Below are 16,860 nucleotides of genomic sequence, written 5' to 3'. Positions count from 1 at the left end.
CGAGGCATATCCCAAGACAGTAATGGGTACAACTAAATCCCCCCAGAAACACCTTTGCCGTCCATACGGCTGAATGGAAAACACAATACTTGTATAAATGCAGTGAGTTCTCTATTACCTGTATATAAGCCTAGTTCTTTTCAGTGCACCGGGAGGGGGAGGGGATGCCATAATGATATGATTGTGTCACACTGGGACCCACACTGATACGCCTAAGCCTTAAATATTGCTTCCCCTGGTTCCTTCCTGTGTTTGAATATGGACATACTTCAGGCTGTGACAAAGAATTCTGTTTATTCTCCCAGCTTTCAACCTAGTGGAATGGAAGTGCGATCATCACGTGTGAGTTCAGTTGTGTCAGCCGGCAAAGTGTAGTGAATCATACAGGTCCACATGTGTAATTATGTGACAGGGGGACACGGAGAGAGTGGTTTTCCGTGATTTAAAACAAATAAGCAGGCTGGAGAGATGGCTCAGGGGTTAACAGCACTGGCCGCTCTTCCAAAGGCCTCTGGTGTTCTAATCTTAGCACACACATGATGGCTCACAGCTGCCTGTCATTCTAGTTCCAGGGATCTGATGCCTTCTTGGGCACCGCACACACATAGTGCCCAGATGCACACACAAAGGCAAGACACTAACACACACTAGAAAAGGTTTTTAAGCAAGCAAAATATACTTAGAAATTATGTGTAGTGATTACAGTCATATGGTGTGTGGCATGGTGAGACTCTAGACTCCACAGGGCAGCATTAAAGCAAAGCCCCTTCTGCCAGCTCGGATGGGGCAGTCGGGGAGAAACCGCTCCACATCTTCTGCCTCAGCATCATCTTGGGCCTCAAGCAGACCATCAAGAAAAATCTCCTCTACCATTTAAATGATTATTTCGTTTGTTTTCTCTTTGTTCTTAAAGAACACACACAGGATGGAGCCGTGCAAATTAAATGTGTGATGCCCTTCCTTAGTTTCCCTATAAATGCTGATTATTTAGAAGGTAACAGGCCAGATGCAGGGACTTCCGTGGCTTACCGATTGTGGCTTCTGCGCTCAGAGAGTTTACGGTCTCTCAGGTACAAACGGAGAAGCTGGAGTTCAGGACTGCCAACGATCAAAGAGCCAGCAAGGAGTGGAGCAGGGCTGGGATTTGAACCCAGGTTTCCTGTCCTTAGCCCAAGCTTTCTGAGCTTCCTCTTATTGACTCCCACTGCCACTCAGGTCCACTTCCAAAGTCAACCCTGGAATTTATTACAGAAGAAAAGGACCACTGGAACTGGCCATCTGCCTTGGCTGTTGGGATTTGGACTGGAGGTTATAGTTAATGGTGCTATCCACCCCCTCCTCCCCTGAAACTGGGTGGGTCAGAGTGGAATGGTAATGAGGGCTCTGTTTGCTCCAGGCTGCCCTCCTCCCTGTCCTACCCATAATGGATGACCACCCTCCTTAAGCCCCTATTGATTACAAAGAGTTGACTTCTGACGTGAGTGGCTGAGCCAAGGGCAGTTGAGCTGTGGCCCTCAAATTACTGCCTTCTGACTAACCATGCCAGGCTGCTGTTCCAAGACCTCTGTCAAGGACGAAGACTGGGCCTGGCCTTGCATCTTCCAGTTCTATATCTGATGTCCTTCTCTTCTGTCCCCAGATGTACCCTCTATGTATCCTGAGTGTCTAGAGAAGCGTGGTACCCCCCACTTACAGAGTCCAGGGCCTGTGTGGAGCTCTCAGGCCCCATCTTAGGAGGAGCCTGGGGGACTCTGCCAATAAATCCATCCAGAGGTTGCGGTGTGCCCTGGCACTCAGCATGCTGACCCAGCCGACCACAGGGTAGTGGTGCCACTCCTAAGGCCCCACCTAAACTGGGCACGGCCATTTTGGCGAGCTAAAAATGCATTGAAGACGGTGGCGCTTTGTCCTTTCTGTTACGTGAGGCAAGCCAGGTCTCTTTGGTTCAGTTTCGTGAAGGAGATGCTACCCTGAGCACTTAGAGGCTTGTTAGAATTTGTTCCCTCCATTGCCCCTTTCAGAAGACAGAAATAAAGCCTTTGGCCCAAGGAATGTAGGCGTTTCGCACAGACTCGTGTATTTACCCTTTGGAGAAATGTCACTAATGGTGTTTTAATAATGCCTAGAGACCGATAATAAGAAGAACTTCTATTTACCAAAGCAACGGCTAGCCCCTAATGATGGGCTAAGGATCAGCTACTGGCAGGATATGTCGTGGCTGAGTGCTGGGTAATTACCAAGCAAATTTATCATTATTTCTGCCTTATAAACCAGAATATGTGTTAAATAATACTTTGGGGCCATCGAAGGTAATTACCGAGCCCCGTCTCTGTAAGAACGTGTAATTATCCTACGGTTACCCGGTGTTTACCAAGCAAATCTATGCAATTATTATCTAGAGGCCAACTCCTGCCCCCAGAGCCACAAAAGTGCACCCAAGGGCAGATCTGCAGCGTGCACACAGGGTCATGAAAGCTTGGGGCCTCCAAATTCCAGCTCTGCCCTTATGCCTGGACTCCTCAAAGCCACAATCAGGGCTTTGTGAAATGAGTTACTCGTGTCTTTGCCTTTCCCTACCCCGATCCAGCCCAGGTCTTGCTCTGGTCTCCCCGCGATGGAGCAGAGACCAGGCAGAGCTAGCACAGGGTTTCCGTCTTGGATCTTCTCAAGGCCGTATCGAGGGCACCACCCAGCACTCCCAGCGTCTGTGGGGCACACTCACTTTCTATTAGAGAGCAGAATGTTTGTGACTTATTTCATTCTGCAACAAATTGCCTTGCAGCTAAAGGATGGGGGAGCTTCTTTTAGTTTGAGGGTGTACAATTCATCACGGTGGCAAGAGTGTGAGGTAACTGATCATACTGTGTCTGTAGACTGGAAGCAGGACACGAACCCTGACGCTCAGCTTGCTTATGTGGTGGTTTATTATCTGTATTTTGATAAATAGATCTTGTCTGAAGACCAGAGGCAAAGCGAAAGCCACGAGAGGCCCGGCAGTGGTGTCACACGCCTTTAATCCCAGGATTTGGGAGACAGAGGCAGACAGATCTCTGTGAGTTCAACGCCACCCTGGGATGTACGAGATCAATTCAGAAACAAATCCAGGCTCATACCTTTAATCCCAGTCCTAGGGAGTCACACACCTTTAAAGCCAGTATTAGAAAAAAATAAATGTAAACTGGTCAGAGAGCTTAGTCTGCTAAGTTTGCGGTTGCCCAGCCTTGCTAGAGGTGAGACTGCTCTAGTGGCCTGGCTGCTTTGCTTTTCTGGTTTTCAGGTTGAACCCCAATTTCTGTCTCTGGGTTTTTATTATTGGCGTTATAAGCTTCGTCTCTTTTACACAACTCAGGGCCCAGCACGGATGACACCATCAACTTTTCAAAAGGGTGGTCCCCCTTCAGCCAACTGGACCTAGAGGGCCTCTAACAGTCACATGCAGAAGTCTGTCTCCTAGGCATGCACCCTATCGAGCAGCTGCCGCCAATATTAACCACTCCACCTAGTGAACACATGGCAGACCTTTGACTGCGGATCAGCACTCAAAGGCCTTGATGAAACCAACCCTCCCCTGCCTTCCCGGAAGACCTTTCCTCCCAGATGTTCTCTCAGAGAGTGTCTTTTCCCAATGGGCTGTCTTCTGGTCATTAACATATCTGTCAGGCCCTGTGTTGATTGGTGTTGACCACAACCTTCCCGGTTGAACTTTCTGAGTTCTGGAATTGGGCTGTATTCTTCCTTGTGTCCCTACCACCAGTAACAGGGCCAGAGGCACAGTAGGCACTCATGACATGTTTGTTGAATGAATAAGCAGTCATTCAATAAACACTTGTTAAAAAAAAAAAAGGAGCCCTTCAAAGGCCTACTTAATCATATGACCAAGGCAAGGTGCCAAAACCACAGATTTTATTTTGCTTTCACTAATGTGGATACATGTGGGGGCGTTGGGTTTTGAAAGGATTGCAGGAGACATTCTTGGCCGCTCAGATGGCTGAACAAAAGACTAATTAATTAAAAACAAAGAAACAAAGGCCCCAGCCGACAGCAGGTTCCTTTCTCTTCACTTAGTATTGACGAGTTGACATTTGACCATGGGGCGGGGTCTCCAGGCAGGACCCCGAACTTCTGTCCCAGCAGCAGTGGGCCTGAGCTGTCTCTGCTGAGCTGCAGAACTGAAAAAGTGTATTGTGGACAGCTTTTGTTCCCAAGGTCCTCCAGCTGGCCCCAGGCCACCGTGTTTCGCGATTTGCTTGTGTGTTCTCAAACGGGGGCCCTTGGCGTTAGTAAGAGATTAGACTTTCTCTCCCTGTCACTGGCTGCTCGCTCACCAGCCTCCCCCACATCCTCTACTCTGAAAGTCTCAGAACCTCTCCAGGAGAATAGTAATGAGACTTTCCTGCTGCCACCTAATTGGGGCTGCAACTGTGTCTTCAAAAGGCCATTCCATCTTTCTATCAGAACAGACGCTTCAGGGTGGTAGGGAACATGGTCAGACCAGAGGATCCCATGGTCACAGTCCCACTGCTGCACTTCTCTGGCTGTGAATGGACTTCCTGGGTCAGAGCCGTGCTGTAGAACACCACACCAGTGCATGAGGCATTCTGGGAGCCCACAGATGGCAGTTTAGGCGGAAGCAGTAGTGGAGGGAAGGAAAATCTATAACCAGAATAAGTATCTACCCCAGTAAGGACAGAGCACTGTCCTTCCCATGGAGGAAATGGCCCAATGCAGTCAACCGCCACAAGGTCACTGGTGGCATAGCAGGGTCTCTGTGCTGGTCTCTGTTGTTGGCAGATCTGTGGCCAGGCCAGCCTGGTGAGTGGAAGGCCATGTTACCAATCCCTGCCACCATGGCCACTTTTTTCATGGCCCACGGAGCACTGACAGAGATGGCCGGGGAAGGAGGCTGACAGTCCATGGAGGGCGCCATCCTATCTATCTACTTGGTTATTGGACTTCTCTGCTGAAATCACCTTTACCTGGGACATAAGTATCTTCATATCCTTTGTCCATTTGCAGAGCTCTCACCGCATACTGCTTCTTCAAATGTCTGTCTCACTGATTTTTTTTTTAAAATTCATGTTCCTTCTCAGTCCCTGACCATTCAGCTAATCCATTGGCTGTAACACACGAACCAATGACAATCACACGTCTGGCCATATCTCCTTCCAAACCAAATATATAACCCTGTGTATTGCCTGACGTCCTGCCCAATGTTAAGATTTTCTTCTACTGGTGTCTTTCGGGGTTGTCCCAGAAAGGGGTTACACTGTGATGTCTGTCCACTTTTGCCTGCATAGCATGCAGGAACCATCCGTAAACCAGGCTCCAGACTTTTCTTCCTCCGTTAACCGATCACAGCACACACTCCATGGGGCTACAGGTGCATGATTGACAGCAGACGGCATCTGACCTATGTCTCTGTACCATTTGGGCTTCCCTTCCTTTTACCCTCTCTGCTCCATCTGTCTTTGAGCCGTTCATTAATCAGTCTGTCTTTTGACCATTACAAGTATGTCTGAATGACCGTTGGTTTATTACCAAATCTTGAAATCATTTCCCTTTGAGCCTTTTTCTGCTCTTGTTTCATCTTCATTGCTAATACTTCAGCCCAGTACCTCAGTCTTCTTTGCTGGAGGATGGACAAGGAGCTTGACCTGCCCCATCCAACTCCTCCTCTGTACATCCAGAATGTTCTTCCTATAGCCCAAGTGCCTGCGGTATGGTGCCTATTGGACACCCTCCCTGGTCTCTTGGCAGGTCCAGCCTTCAAGGCATATTTTAAAGAAATAAAAAGGAGAGGGGTATACGGAAGACGAACAGGGCTATCAGGGCTCACAGATGTCCTCATACCCTTCTTCTCATTTCTCACATTCCTTTCGGAGAACCACAAGCTGTCCCCTAGTGCCTCCACCAGAAGGCTCACAACTGCCTGAAGCCCCAGCTCCAGAAGAGACAACACCCCACCCATGCATATGCTACCCAGCCCACACATAATTAAAAACAAAAACTAAATCTTAAAAAAGATCACTTAAGAAATTATTGGTGGCATATAGAGTTCTATACATTTTGACAAATATACTGTTATTATATTACAGACGTGTTCTATATTACAGATTTATTTGGGCACCTCCGTAACCTCTTTCTGCTGTCCTACTGTGTGCCAGTCCTCTCTCTTCACAACCCACATCCTCAACCCCTCACAGCTACTCTTTTGTGGTCTAGATGTACAGACAAGTCTGGGCAGGCCGTTTAGAATGTGGTAGCCTGGAAGTGAGCAGCCTTTGGATCCATTCATGCCCCCCTCTTAGTGAAGTGCACTTGGGGTCCATGTTGTGTGTGTCAATGCTCATTCTTAATCATTTATTTTTATTCAATACGCACATTGATTTGTTTACCCACTCGCCAATTCAAAGATGTTTGAGTTGCTTCCAGATTCTGGCATTTATAAGTAACATTCTTAAACATTGACATGCGGGGTTTTTGTGTGAACTGTTGGTGTTCTGTTTTGGGCGGGTCAGTCTAAGAAAAAAGGGTCACCCCAAGATGAATTTTAGGCTCTCTGCAGTGGGCAATTCAGCCTCTAAAGGACTGAATGCTGGTGGCTTTACAGAAGCCTCCTTGTATTGTCATGCAGAAATCATCTTTAGCAAACCAATTTCCCTGCGCCAAAACCTCCTTTCTGGAATTGTTTGAAGGAACATTTGCCTGAGCAATTCTCAGCCATGAAACCTCCTGGTTTGGCAGGTTCTCTCAAGACTAGATTTTGCAAAGGCTCTGATATTCCTTCAGGAAGAACTCAGGTAAGAATCACTGACTTTAAACAAAAGGTAGTTAAAAACCTTGGTGCCCTCATGCCAGAATTCAAGCCAGATGCAAGGGCTCCGTGGAATCTCTCCCGACAGTGGATGTGTTTCATTTTCCCTGGGTGAAGGCCTAGGAGCAGAATTGTGTGCTGTGGTAAGCGCACAGCAAACCATTTTCCCAAGTGGTTCTGCCATTTTACATCCCCACTGATGGGTGTAAGAGTGTTACAGTAACCCTTCATTCTTATCCATATTCAGGATTGTTAGATTTGGGTTTTTAAAATATCAGTTAATCTAATGTGCACTGACCAATTTTCTATTACGATAACAAAATACCTGAGCTAATTAACATATAGGGCTAAAAGGGTGATTGTTGGCTCATAGTTTTGAAGATCCCAGTCTAAGGGATCCACTGAACCCAGTGTTTGACCCCTGTGGTGAGACGACATATTCTTAAGGGAACTTGTCAGCACAAACCCCACTCACTCCCTGGCCAGAAAGCAAAGAGAATGAGCAAGGAGCCAGAGTTTCACAATCTCATTGGGAATTTACCACCAAGTCTTCAAGGACTCCTCACAAGGGTGAATTTCTTAAAGGTTCCATAGCCTTCCATCTTGGAGATTAAGCCTTTAAGCCATGGGACGGTTCTCTGTCTATAGCCACGTGTCCCAGTAGCCCTGTGGCTGTGGTTTGTATCTTTCTAATGACTGAATGCCTAGGTGTTCTTTAAATCATTTGTTGACTTTATGGTTACATCACTTTTAATGGTGACTCTGACTAAAAGTTTCCCTCATCTTTTATTAAGTTGTTTGCTTTCTTACTGTTGAGTTTTGATTTGAGGGTTCTTTGTTTTTATTTTAAATACAAGCCCACTACCAGATTTACAAACATCTCCCAGTGTGAAATGTTCCTTTCTGCCCCCAGCCAGTGTCCTTTGCAGACTAAGTTTTGATTTTGATGAAATTTATTTTATTGATTCTTTCTTTCATAGCCCTTGCTTCTAACATTATTTCTAAGAGCTTTGCCTCACTTGAATTCAATAGATTTTCTTCTACAAATTTTACATTTAAATCTATAACCTTTTTTGAATTAAGTAGTGCATAACCTGAGCATGCAGGTTGTAATTCATTTTAGTTTGCACATTAATATCCAAAAATTTCCAGCATTTCCAGCATTGTTCCTTCAAAGAGCTTTTTTTTTTTTTTTTTTTGGTTAAATTGTCTTTGAACTTTTGCCAAAAGTAAGCTGGCCGTATTCATGTAGGCCTGTTTCTGGATTCCACATTCTGTTTTGTTTGTCTGTCTTTTTACCAAGATGCCAAGAAGATGGTCGCTTTCTGAGTAAGATTTCCCTGCACGCTGTCTATAGACACACAGTGAACTTCTCCTGCATACTTCTCCGTTCTCTCTCTGTTTCCTTGCACTGACTACAACCTACAGCGTGTTGAAAAGACCTTGTAAGCTCACAACCTTCCAATCCTGCAAAGAACTCAGTCTTTTACCATTAAACGGGATACTAACTATAATTTGGGTTTTGTTGTTGTTGTTGTTGTTGTTGTTGTTTTGTAGGATCTGTTGTAATCTGCTGTTCTGTCACCTGGGTACCCTGCCCCTTTAATAGACAAGCTCCACCCACTCCCAACCCTCCACCTCCCCAACCCACTCCTCCACCCCACGCTCTTCTGGAGAGGCAGCTTCTGCCTCTCCCTCTTCCCCTTCCCTTTCCCTTCCATAATCCACTAAACTCTATACCCAAGCTCTCTCTGCAATGGCATATCTGTTGATCTCTCACCCTTTGCGGTCTCCCACCTACAAGGGGACCCGCAGAAGCCTCGGGTGGCTCACCACTGCCCCTTTGGGGCCTTGGTGGTAAGAGCCTTTCTTTCTTCAGCCTGGCTGCTTGTGAGAGTAAGATTAAATACAGAATCGGAGACTGCCTGCCAATAGGTTCTATTATGCAAATTACTCGAGTCTGATTTATAACACAGTAGCTATCTTAATGTGTATTCGTCAGCTTTCCATAACAATACAAAACACCCGAGACAGTCAATTCATAAGGAGAAAAGAATACTTTTCCTTCATAGGTTTGGGGACTTTAATAGCACTTACTATGGTCTTACATATGTCCAACCTACTCTTAGAATTCATTTATTTAATTCTCACGAGAATGCTATAAGCTACGCACAACAATCCTGCCTTACCTATAGCTTCAGTCACCTCGAGTCAACTGTAGTCTGAACACATTAAACAAAAAAATTCCAGAACTAAATAATTCATGATTTAAATTGCATGCCATTCTGAAAAACACGATGAAATCTCATGCAGTCCAGCCGCATCCCCTGTCTGGTGGGTACCCAATCGCTGTGGCCCACCTGTCAGTCATTGAGTTGCCTTCTTGGCAGCCCGGCCAATTACCTAAGTACTGTGTTCAAGCACCACTTATTTTACTTTAAAAATGGCACAAAGCACAAGAATAGTTGTAGTGCAATGCCTGCTCTACAGGCCAGGCGCTATAGTAAGTACTGTTCACGAGTTGGGCAAGTGGCTGGAGACTGAAACACACACAGACACGGAGAGACACGGGTAACACCAAGAATGCCCCTTTATTGTGTTCCAGGGCAGCTTACACAGGGTCTTCTTGACTAATGGCCACGCCCTAACTTTCAGCTGCAAGCCCACCAGAAACCACTTCCCTGCCATCAGAAACTCCTGAGGGTCTCGTGCTCAGAGCAGTTGTGAGCACAGGAAAAGAAGTTGTTTCCTCCAGCAGACAGGGGGTCACAGGAAACTCAGGGTCTGGGAGTCCACAGTCCGCAACAAGTAGTGATGCTGGCAGTTCAGTTAAGACAGAGATGTCACAGAGAAGACACAGTCACGGCTTGCTATAAGTCAGAACAATGGTTTCCTAGGTCAGTGCTATGGTCTTAGGCATCAGCTGGGTGTCTTGGGGTATGATCCCCATGCTGCAGAAACATTAAGGGCTGCGGAGGACTCCAGAGTCTCTGCTGTCACCCACTCCTGTGTATCCCCAGGTTTCCTATCTGTGTGGGTGTGATCTGTTCATTACATACACATGGTCACATCTACATCCTTTCAGGGGTGAGGGGATATTACTCAGGCCTCCATTAGTAGAAGGTTCTGGATCAGCCTCCTGAGGCTTTTGTTGCAATTACCCAAGACCCCTGTGGACTCAGTTTCAAAATTCTTGGCTTTACTCCTAGATTCCGGGTGAAGAATAACCATAAAGATGAATCAGGTTCCCTTTACTTCTGTGGCTGTTCTGTGGGGGTCTCTATGGAATACTGGTCTCAGGGTACCAGGGTTGCTATGCCCTTTACTCCTGGGTTTGAAATACTGGTCTTGGGAGTTCCCATGAAGCATAGTTGAATTCACTTCAGAGCAGAGGAAGAATGGCGATAGCCCCACACCCCCTCGGTTCACTGGACTTAGGTCGCTCAGCATCTGGAAGAAGCTGGCTCAATGGGAGGGTGAGATGGCCTTTGGGAGGCATGTATAGCATCAGCTCACAGAGATAGGACACTGGTCTCCAGAGGGTTGTATGTGCTGTGAATTGGAAACTGACATAAGGTACCATTTGTCTGGTTGCCAGGAAGCAATAGCTGGGTATGGAAATGTTGCCAGTCTCTATCACCCCCAGTGACGCACATTTTGGCTTCTTGTTCCTTTAACCCTATTCTCTGCTGACCTAGAGGTCTTGGTTCTAAAAATGGTTCCACCAAAGACACAACAAAGACTCTATTGAGTTGGAAGTCCGACTTCTGCCTGGCTTTGCTGGACTCGCAAACCTCTAAGCCACAGGCAAAGAGGGAACCTGCTGTGCTGGCTGGAGGGATGGATCCTGACTAGCAAGGAGAACTGGACCAAGACCTCACAGTGAAGGTAAGGAGCCATGTTTTCATGAAGACAGGCATTAGGAAACCCTGAGCATCACGGTGCCTTAGAATTACTCATCTGGGTGTGATTAAGATTTATAGGAAACCACAGCTGACCAAGAGAGGCAGGGTTTCTAATGGTCCAGGCTGCAGAAATGAAGATTTATGTGAGTTGTCTGCCTCCACTCTGCCTTTTTGCTGATTCAGGTCCATGGACTAGCATCAAGGGCATCAGATGCAGAGTTTCAGGTCCTTCCTAGACATGATCAAGAGCTCTCCCAGCCGCTCATCAGAGCGTTCGACACAACTCTCGACACACTTTGCCTCCTCGCACGCCACACTGCCTTACGTCACCCGCTTTGTGGATGGCTCCGAATCTTCTTCACTCCCTCCCTTCTTCCTTCAAGTACGATAAACACAAACCCTCCGTAGAGTTCTAGCCCATCTACTCGTCCAGTAATTTCTGAATTTCCTGAGAACTTTTCCCTACCAAACCTACAACTACTACGGAATGCTGAAGACACACCCCTCTCTCTCTCATAGAGCCAGACATCTGCTTTCAACTGCTCACCGATTTTGTGTCTATTTTGTAGTGTTTCAAGGGCGGCGCATCTCAAACACATGCTCTTCCCCATTGTCAGTCTTGATTGCCAACCTCATTAACCACTTGTCTCCTCGCTACTACCCAGGTTCTTCCCAGGGCCTTCTGCCTCTCTTTACCATATCCAATTAGCTACTTTTCAAACCTGTTTCATCTGTCTAGTGCCAGCTTTGTCTCTGTTCACCTGTTGTTGCTTTAATTTTTTATGCTCTTGCTATCATTAGTTGAATTATTGATTAGCCTCTTGCCCACACTTCTACCCTCCAGCCTCGAGCTCATCTTCCACCTGTCACTAGTTCATGCTTCACCAAAGTCACTCTGAATAGTTATTGTCTTTGCTCATGCTTATTTTCTTTAAAAAAAAAACTTGCACGTGTGATGTACATGCGTGTGTACATGCATGTTCTACACATGTGTGGGCATATTTCTTCATGCAGGTGTGGGTTCAGATTTGTGCACATGCGTGAAGAGGCCAGAAACTGATGTTGAGTGACTTCCTTCATCCTTCCTCAGCTTGTATAGCGTGGCAGGATCTCTAACCTGAAGCCAGAACTTGATAATTTGGCTAGTTCAACTAGACAGCTTGCTCTGGTCTCTCTCTCTCTCTCTCTCTCTCTCTCTCTCTCTCTCTCTCTCTCTCCCGTCCTCCATCCCTCCTGTCTGCTGGGATTTCAAGAGGGCTACCATATCCTCCTGGCATTTGCCTGGTGCTGAAGATACAAACTCTGGGGTTGAATGAACGGCGGGCCACTTCCCACCACCCACCAGGCTAGCTTTACCCAAAATAATTACATGGAAACTGTATTTTTTTAAACACTGCCCAGCCCATTATCTGTAGCCTCTTATTGGCTAGCTCTTACATATTAATCTAACCCATTTTTAATCATCTGTGTAGCACCACGAGGTGGTGGCTTACCAGGAGGATTCTAACCTGTAGCTGTTTTGGAGAGGAGAGTCATGGCGACTGCCTCATTGCCTTCTTTCTCCCAGCATTCTGTTCTGTCTACTCCATCTATCTAAGTTGTTGTCCTATTAAAAGCCAAGGCAGTTTCTTTATTAACCAATTAAAGTAACATATAGACAGTTAGCCCTCCTCCATCACTCTGGCCTCCTGCTTGTCTAGTAAGTGATTTACCAGCTAAGCAGTCTCCTCAGAGCTTTAAAGACCCTCCAGTCATAGAGGTGGGATAGTGTGCTTGCTCTACCATCATGAAGACCTAAGTCTGAGTTCCTAGCATCCATGTAAAAAGGTGGAAGTGGTGTAGTCTTAGTTAGGGTTGCTATTGCTGTGATGAAACACCACGACCAAAGCAACTCTTATAAAAGAACGCGTTCAGTTGGGGCTGGCTTACATTCAGAGGGCTAGTCCATTATTGGTATGGTGGGAAGCATGGCCACAAGCAGACAGACTTGATGTTGGAGAGATAGCTGAGAGGCAGCAGAAAGAGAGAGTCACGGGACCTGGCTTGAGCTTCTGAAACTTCAAAGCCCACTGCCAGTGACACGCTTCCTCCAAGATCACACCTCCTTCAACAAGGCCACAGGTCCTAATCCTTTCAAATATCACCACTCTCTATGAGCCCCTGGGGGCTAATTTTATGCAAACCACCACAGGTGGTTTGTGCCTATAATTTTATAATCCCAGTACTGGGGCGGTAGAGACAGGAGGATTGCCTACTTCCCAACCAATCTAGCTAAATTAATGACTTTCAGATTCAGTGGGAAGCAATAGAGGATGATGCTTGATGCTAGTTTCTGACCTCCATAAGCACATGTACATAGGCACCAACATGCACACACAGGCCCCTCTCCAGACCCGCATAACCGGCAGGATCAAGTCCTAGCTCACCACCTTGCATGCCAATGTGACATCTACTCTGCCTAATCTCCTGGCATGACTTTTGTCTGTCCTCTGCATCCCAGAAAAACAAATTTCATATACAACTCCACATGACCACACCCTTTGACCCTGTCCATACTTTTGCTCTTCCATGCAGTCTCCCTTCCAGAGCATCCCTGCCTACGCTCCTACGCTCTGTTTATCTTCACGTCATTGTGAACGAGTGGAGATCTGATGATCACAGACGACTTTTGTCTGTGTGTCTGCTAGTAGAAACTAGTGCGCAGGATGGTTTCCTCTGTGTGTTCTGTACTAGGTCGTTTAACCCAACAAGCTACTTTGTTTCTACCAAAGCCACTCCCCCTCCCAACCTGCTCACTTTGCACACAGAGTAGCTTTGGGTTATCTTGATACTAATTTTAGCACTGTGTGGCAACATGGTTAAGAGTTAATAAAGTCAGTGAATCAAATTTATCCAAATAAACAAAGCAGACTCAAATTCCTGCCCTGTTAGTTTGTTCCCATTTGTCCGTCATTGGCTAAATTATGTAAACTCCCCAACATCTCAATTTCTTCACCTATAAAATGGAAACCACAATAATATAGATTTCAACCCATGCTAGGAAATTGTTTCAGGTTGTTGATATCTAGTGCCAACATTCTGGGAGCTCAAGAACTGTTGACATGCTGAGCCAAGGAAATCACTTGCGATGATGAAGATTAGGATGATGTAATCAAGCTGTGCCCTCGGCCTTGACTCTGAGTGGGGTAGAAACCCAGCAGGTACCTACCAGTGAGGCCTGGCTCCACCGGACATTTGCCGAGGTCAAGGCAGACCACACACATTCTCCTGCTGCTGAGCTGACCTACGTGACTTCTCAAAAATGAGGAAGTCCAGAGAGACAAACAATCTCCCTGCCCCAGTTATGGTTTTCCTCTAGGACCAAACCACAATAATAAACCTCTAATCTCCAGCATCACATTGTGCAGACGAATTTTCAAAGACACATTTTCATTTGAGGGAAAGTTCTAACTTCGTTTCTTAACTGTGGACATCTGGCCTAGGGCTGTTGACTATGATCATGTCAACTTTCCTTCCTGGAACATGTGTGACTTTCTGTAGTCCTGGTGACACATTCTCAGCGTCCCCCAAGAAAACCCTCTGCGGCCTGGCTCCTCAAGGTAGTCTCAGGCTGCCTAGAGTAAGACATTGAGCCAGCATGCTTCCTGCTTGACATTGGGCACATCTCTGTTGGAGAATATCCTTGGGGGTCTCTGGAGTGTCTAAACTCCACGGAGCTGGGACCATTTGAGTAGTCCAGATTAGCGTCTTAGTTTTGTTGCCAACAAAAGCAGGCTTTCCAAGTCTAGAGTTCTGACTCTATCTGTGCCACAAATCCTATCAATGTGTGCAAAACAAGCAGAAGAACAAAGGTGTCTTCTTGTGACTGTGGATGGCTTAAGGTGGAAGGATGGAAGGGCATGCTTTTTAGGGAAGCGGGGCAGAGTTCACAGGCTACTCCAAAACTGTTAGGATCCCTAGAAGGAATGACGCACAAATGCATGGAGCTTTGCTTAGAGAGATTTGTAATAATGATAATGAAGATGATAGAAATGATGATAATGATGATGGTGACAGTGATGATGATGTATAAGGTCTTTACCTCTGTTTCCGGGCACATAGCTCTTGCACTCCTTGGAATTTGGGGAAGGATAGGATTTTTGCCTACTATGGTTATGACTAATGTGGGGATTCCTTAGTAGCCTCTGGGTGGGTGGCAGAATCTCTTTTCCAAAGCAACATATCCTTAGACCCATATTTTAAAGTCAAGGTACCTTTCTTTCTTAGTTCCCAGAATCAAATGTCTCTCTCCAGTCAAAAAAAAAAAAAAAAGACAACACAATAATATACATAATCCAAATTCTCTGTGCATGTTCCATCTTTATGTGGCTTATCATTTTTTTTTACTCCCTTTAATCTGACTGTCTATACTCTGTCTCTTTAAAGACTTACTCTTTCTCTTCCATTCTTTTTGGAGCCTTCAATTCACCCTCCCCATTCCCGAGGGTGATCTTCTCAGCATGTCCCTAGTTCCAGATCTCACTGGGAGCCTCCACTTGTTCGCCTGCACCACGGGACAGTACAGTTCGTGAGTTTGGGGCAAGGGGCTGGAGATTGAAACACACAAACACACAGAGACAGAGACATGGATCATCCTTGAATTTCCCGAGACTGCCCTATTTATTGTGTTCCAGGGCAGCTCATATAGGGATCCTTAACTGATAGCTATGCCCCAGTCAAACCCACCAGAAACCACTCCCCTGCCATCATGAACTCCTGAGGGTCTCTGCTCAGAGCAGCTGCAAACACAGGAAAACAGTTGTTTTGCTCAGAGCAGCTGCAAGCATAACAAGTTGTTTACAGGAAATTCAGGGTCTGGGTCCACAGCCCCCAACATCTCTCTGTGTGTGAAACTTGTGTGTGTGGGTGTTCACATGTGTGTATATATATGTCGTGTGTGTGTGTGTGTGGTATGTGTTTGTGTATGTGGGTGTTCAAATGTGTGTATGTACATGTGGTGTGTGTGATGTGTGTTTGCATGTGTTTGTACATATAATATGATGTGGATGTGTGCATATACATATGGGCTGTGTGTGTATGTATGTGCGTGAAGGCACACATGCATGTAAATGCATGTACATTTAGAAACCAGAGGCTGTTGTTGCATAACTTGTAACAATTCCTTCACCTTGTACATTAAGGTATGTTTCCTCACTTGAATCAGGAACTCATTGATTTGGGTAGTCTAGCTTGCCAGCTTGCTCCAGGGATTCCCTGACCCTGCTTCCTGCAATAGAGGTAAGGATGGGGGTGGAAGTGGACGTGGGGGTAGAGCTAGTTGTGAGTTGGTAAATGAAGGAGTGTGAGTATGTACTGGGTGACAGGGGTAGCAGTAAGGCATTGAGTTATGCCTCAGCCCATTCCTGGTGTCAGAACAACGTATCAGAGAATCAGCCCTTTGTAAAGACCAGAAATTTATTTCCCATAGATCAAGGCATCAGCACTCTTGTATTTTTTGAGAGCTTGGCCTCTGCTTCTGACTTGGCACCTTATCACTGCCTTCTCTGGAGGAATGAAGGACCCGAAAAGCAAAAGGGGCGAAGGGAGTTAGCTAGTTCATTTGTTAAAGCTGCAAAGCCCTTCATGAGGCTGCTTCCTTCAGATGGAATCGCTGCTTCACGTTGTATCGGGGATGGACTTCCTCAAACCTGAGCTGAGGACACACCCACAGCAAGGCCAGACAGGCTGAGAAACTGGGCGATGGAACAGAGGACGATGATGATGGGAGGAGGGATGGCCTCCTGACTAAGGGAGGAAGTGATGGCATTATCAGGGGCAGAAAAAAAGGAGTTTCCTTAAGGTAGATGGCCCTGATTGTATGGTATCCAGTTCCACTAAGAAGACACAGAGTCAGCTCTAAGAAGGAGAATTTTGATGCCAAATTTTAGGAGAAAAATATCCTTTCTTTTCAGAGTATTTTTGCAAGAAGTTCAGAGGAAAGCCCACATATTTCTACAAGTGACTGTAGGCAGAGAAAGCCTTACCAACACAGCAATGAGAGCCTTGCTTGGTTCACACTGAAGGGGCAAGTTTCCCTTTCCTGGCGAGCAGAGGAATAAATACCTCCAATTTATTTCTGCTTGGCTTTGCAGGTCATTAAGC

Source organism: Myodes glareolus, chromosome 26 (assembly GCF_982192425.1).
Source record: "Myodes glareolus chromosome 26, mMyoGla1.1, whole genome shotgun sequence".
NCBI classification, from domain to species: Eukaryota; Metazoa; Chordata; class Mammalia; order Rodentia; family Cricetidae; genus Myodes; species Myodes glareolus.
The sequence above is the reverse complement of the archived record's forward strand: the minus strand, read 5'-3'. Positions refer to the sequence as shown.